This window comes from Megascapheus bottae, chromosome 10 (assembly GCF_031878675.1).
Source record: "Megascapheus bottae isolate mThoBot1 chromosome 10, mThoBot2.hap1, whole genome shotgun sequence".
Taxonomy (NCBI): Eukaryota; Metazoa; Chordata; class Mammalia; order Rodentia; family Geomyidae; genus Megascapheus; species Megascapheus bottae.
This window is the reverse complement of record NC_143518.1, coordinates 13,276,138-13,281,502: the sequence shown is the minus strand read 5'-3', so window position 1 is coordinate 13,281,502 and position 5,365 is coordinate 13,276,138.

Here is a 5,365-nt window from a genome sequence, read left to right as displayed (position 1 = left end):
AGTACTCTACCAGTTTTAGAGTGGCTACCTGGAAAATGAGGCTGCACATTGATTATTTTCTTATTTTTAGCTAAAAAAGATAATCACTTGTTAATAAGAAATAAAGTGACTCAGTCTGGAGCTTAAATGTAGACTTTGTTTGGTGTTAATGAGTTAAGAATTTATAAAATCCAGACCATCACAGTGGCTTATGCCTGTAATCCTAGTAACTTAGGAGGTTGAGACCTGAGGATTGCAATTCAAAACCATCCCAGGCACAAAAGGACCTGAGACTCTTTTCTCCAGTTAACCTCTAAAAAATGAGAAGTGGAGTTTGGCTCAAGGGCAGGGCAGTAACCTTGAGCTGAATGGCTCAACAACAACCCACAGGCCGAGTTTAAACCAAAGGACCTCTCCCCCCCAACAAATATATATATATATCTATATGTAGATATATAGATATATTCATTCCAAAACTCAAATGTGAGCTGATTCTGAATGTAATAATACTTTGACCAATATTTTGGACAAGTAGTTTTTCCAAATTTATTTCTTTTACCGCAAGTATTTAAAAGATATCCAATTTTTTATATGGAAACTATTTTAGAAAATGTAGTTAATCGGAGATAAGCATCTCATGAATTTTCATGCCTGGGCTGGCTTTGTACAGTGATCCTCAGATCTCAGCTTCCTGAATAACTACGCCTGAACCTCTGGCATATGGCCATGGCTCTTATATGACTTCAGAAAAACAAGCCAATGTTCTCAAAGCAATGTAGCAAGCGATATTTTATTTGTTTAAGGAACAAGTATGTTGTAGTTAGGTGACTGTTCAAGGTCCTGTTAAACAGGATCTTGAATCCTTTGTGTTGTGATTTTCAGCTTGATGCTTTCTGTGAATGCATTGTTTCACATTTATTTTACTGTTCTTAATCTGTTTTACTTTCATTAGTTGTTTTTTGTTGTTGTTGTTATTGCTGTTGTAGTTTCTGTTGTATTAGAATTTGAACTCATGGTGCTTGCTTAGCATGCTGGAAATCTCAAGTTTTATTCCTTGGTACCACATAGACAGTTAAAGCTCGAAGCAGTACTGTGTGGCTCAAGAGTTAGAGTGCTTGTTTTGAGAAAGTGCAAGGATAGTGTTTAGGCCCTGTGACCAATCCCAGGACTACCAAAAAAAAAAAAAAAAAAAAACCCTGAAATTTCTTTTTTTTTTTTTTTTTTTTGCCAGTCTTGGGCTTGGACTCAGGGCCTGAGCACTGTCCTTGGACTTTCTCAAGGCTAGAGCTCTACCACTTGAGCCTCAGCACCACTTCCAGCTTTTTTCTATGTATGTGGTACTGAACCCGGGTATTCGTGCATGCTAGGCAAGCACTCTACCACTAGGCCAAACTCCTGGCCCCAAACCCTGAAATTTCTGTCTCAAATTTCTAGAAATCTAAATCATACTAAAGGGTACTAGACTATTTGACATTTGTAAGGGGAGACACAGACTTAGATCATAGCAACCATATGAACACTTTTGGTGATAGAATTTTGACTACCCATTATAAAAGAACATATATTGGGGTGTGGGGGAGGGAAATGGGGACCAAGACATGAGAAAGGGTATTAATGTATGTGAACTAATGCACCTCCTATCTGGCAAATATAATGTAACCCTTCTATTAATTACAATAAAAATATATGAAAAAAGAACATATAACTTAACCAAGTACTGCAATTTATATTTCAAGTTTATTCAAACTATCTTTGTATTAATATAATCTACTACTAAAATTCTATTTATTTGCTTCACATTTAAAATTTATGGTTCCTAAATAAGCAATACACAATTTAAAATATTCATGTAAACATTTTTATCAAATTGTTTGGGTAAATTTATTCAGTAAATATGTTAAGAAATAGCTTGTTTTATTTTTCTTTACTTGGTTTCACTTCTCAATTTATTATGTTTTATACAAATTGAAGTGTAGTGGGCCATGTGTTCAGCAACTGTATTGGCAGGTATTTTTAACAACATATACTTACTGTGAATCTTGTAGCACATGTTATAATTTGCACTAGATTTTAGATGCTTTCATTTGTGTTATAGTTGTTAAGTGGATCTGTAATTAGTGATCTTGATGTTAGTATTGTCATTCTTTTAATGGACCACAAACAACATTAAGAGATGGAGGAATAGGTCTAGTTTAAATTCTACATAATATGATCATCCCATTTTCATTTACAAAGCTTTCCCTATTCACAGAGATGTGGCATTATAGAAATGATATCCATTAGCTTTTCTACAATGGCCTCAAAATTGGTGCTCAAGAGAGGAGTCATAGATTTATCACATGAAATCAAACACTTTAAGTGAGTAATAAATATTGATATCACATCAAAGGCTGAGATAGCCTGAGATCTAATCTTCTTGTACTAGCAGTTAGCAAGATTGCATTTTTCCTTTTTCTTTTGCAGCTAGGAGTGAAGTTTAGGTCATACTAAGCAAGTATTCTACCACTGAGACACTGAGTACATCATAATCTCAACTGATTTGTTTAAAAAATGTTATTGAGGGAACTTAATAGTGCTCCTGCAGAGAACACAAGATGATAAGTGAAACAGGTTCACTGATGACATATAGTTTCAAGAGTCTAAAGAGAAGAACAAACCAGCCACAATATCCCTTAGCCAAACAACTATCTATGACAAGGATCTAAGTTGGTTAATACAAGGAGAAATGAGAGAGATGAATAAGCCTTGTGAGAAAAGTCTGAATCCAACAATGGTTATTTCCTAATGTTCAAGGAAAGAGACCAGCTCCACAGTATAAACATGTGAGTTGGAGCAGCCAGCATGAGGTAACAGCTATAGCAAGGTCCACAGAAGTTTATGCTAAGATAATTAGTGAATACACTAAATAAAGCATTTTTCACTGTGGACCAAGCAGCTTCATAATGGAAAAAGGTGTCATTTAAGCTGTTCACAGAGAAAGAAGGAAAGTCAATGAGAGATTTTTAAAGCCTCAGTGACCCACAGATTGTCTTGTTAGGTAGAGACTAGTGCTGCTGGTAAATTCAATTGAATTGATGCTCATTTCCCATCTAAAGAGTTTAGGGATCTTAAGAATTATTATGTTAATTTGACTTTGCCTCTGTGTGTATGTGTGTGAGTGTGGAGTGTGTCTGTGCTCACGTGCATGTTTATAAAACAACATACACGTATGGCCTGGATGACAGCGAATCTGTTTTCAGCATGGTTTACTGAACACTGTAGGCCCATATAATGGGAAAAAATACAAACTGCTTTCAAAACATTTTATTTCACATTGGCAATGAAACTAGTCATCTAAGAGCTCTAACAGAAATGCAAAAGAGATTAGTATGATCCTGTGCTTACTAACATAATGTCAACCCACAAATCAAGGGGACATTTCAATGTTCAAGTATTTCCTTTAAAGAGTATATTTCATAAAGCTCTCACTTCACTAGATAGTGATTCCTCTGAAAGATGTGGGCAACATCAATTGAGAGCCAATCTATACTCCTTGAAGAGGATTCATCATCCATGGGCTATGTTAAAATGTCACCGCAGCCAGGTGCTAGTGGCTCTCACCTGTAATCCCAGCTACTTAGGATCTCAATAGTATTCTCAGATTTTAGCCAGAGGCTATCCCAACCGGAAAATTCCATGAGACTCTTTTCTCCATCTGACCACCAGAAAATCAGAAGTGGCCCTGTGGCTCAAAGTGGTAGAATGCTAGCCTTGGGGACAACACCCAAGCCTTGAGTTCAACTGACAGAAAAAAAAAGTCAGCAAAACAGAAGTTCAGAGGGAGTTAATTCAACTCTCACAGGTGATGTTAAGGAGTTCAAGAATTCTGTGAAATGAAAAAAAGTAAAGACATCATATAGATAGGAAGAGAACTTGTATTAAAACTGTGATCTTAAACTCTTATAAATAATAATAGATAAGTACCTATTTCTAAATAAACAGAGTAATTCCTTGAGATAGAGTCTACTTACTCCTAGCAAAAGAACTATGAGCTCTGTGTAAATAATAATAAAGTATTTAGTATATTATATAAATTTAGCTAATAAATCCATACCAGTAGTTTGTTAAATGATACAAAATTTGAAAAAGTTTATATTTGGGGGAAAATTATTATAAAATATTATACAATACAGAGAAATCTTTTATTGAGGGTATATCAGATAATGTAAAAAACCTCATAATGGTTCTATTTTAAGAAATAGACATAACTAACCTATACTTTAGAAACCACTACTCTGATATGTCAGCTGCCATGAACACAGAGAAAGTGTCTCCCACAGTATTACCAAATCATGAAAGCTGAGATACATGCTTTTCACAGTAGTACTAAAACTTTCTTTCACTTTTTCTGGTACTAAGAAGTTAAATCGCCAGGCAATTGTCCTCATGAAGTCTCAGCCAAAGTCCTTTTGCTTTGTTTAAATTTCTTTTGCAAGTGATATATGGTGAGAAGTTTGCCTAAGTTGTACTGCAATCTTCTTACTTTAACCTATCCTATAGATAGTGTTAGAAAGAGGTGCATGTAACAAGTCCACGCAATGAACTATTTTAAATTAAAATATATAAATATTTTATACATAATGCAGTTACAAAATGTAATAGATTGCATCTATAGGAACTGCCATTTATTTTTTTTAAGGAGAAGAAAACAACATCAGAAGTCTAAGATGAAAAATATGGTGGTTTAGAGTAAGAAAGTTATCCAAGGATATTAGCATGCATACTAAAAAGCTTTGACAGTTAAATTTGTACATTTCAAAAGATATTTTTGTGATTTTTTTTGTCCCCATCTTCATGCCGGTACAAGCGCATAGTCAGTGGAAAACTGGATTTAAACCACAGTTGACACTTTTCTAGGCAAGTTGATATAACAAAAGGAGAGCAATAGATTTGAGATTTCATGCAGTGTATTGATTACATAATGATTGTTTATACAAATGTGAGCTAGAAAATAAAAAATGAGAAAGTGATTGTGTAGTGGACAGTAGAAAATAGTTCGTTTGACTGGCATGCTGGTGGGGAAGATTTTCTGAATTAGAAGTAGTCAGAGGAGTGAGCTAGGAAAAGCGTAACAGTGGTATAAGTACAATTCTTTGAAAATAAACTCTGGGGAGAGGTATAGTCAGAATTCTGGCTTTGATGTAAAACTCAAGGATTTTGCAAGGGAAAGCAAACAGATAATTAGGGGAGGGGAAAATGGAAATGAATGTCCAGAAAATAAAATGAATGAACATTTGGGCATATGCAAAGAGAGGTATGTTCTATCTCTTCTCCAACACACAAACACATACATACACACACACACATATTGAGGCACATACTAAGAGTTAAGAGCAACATACACAAA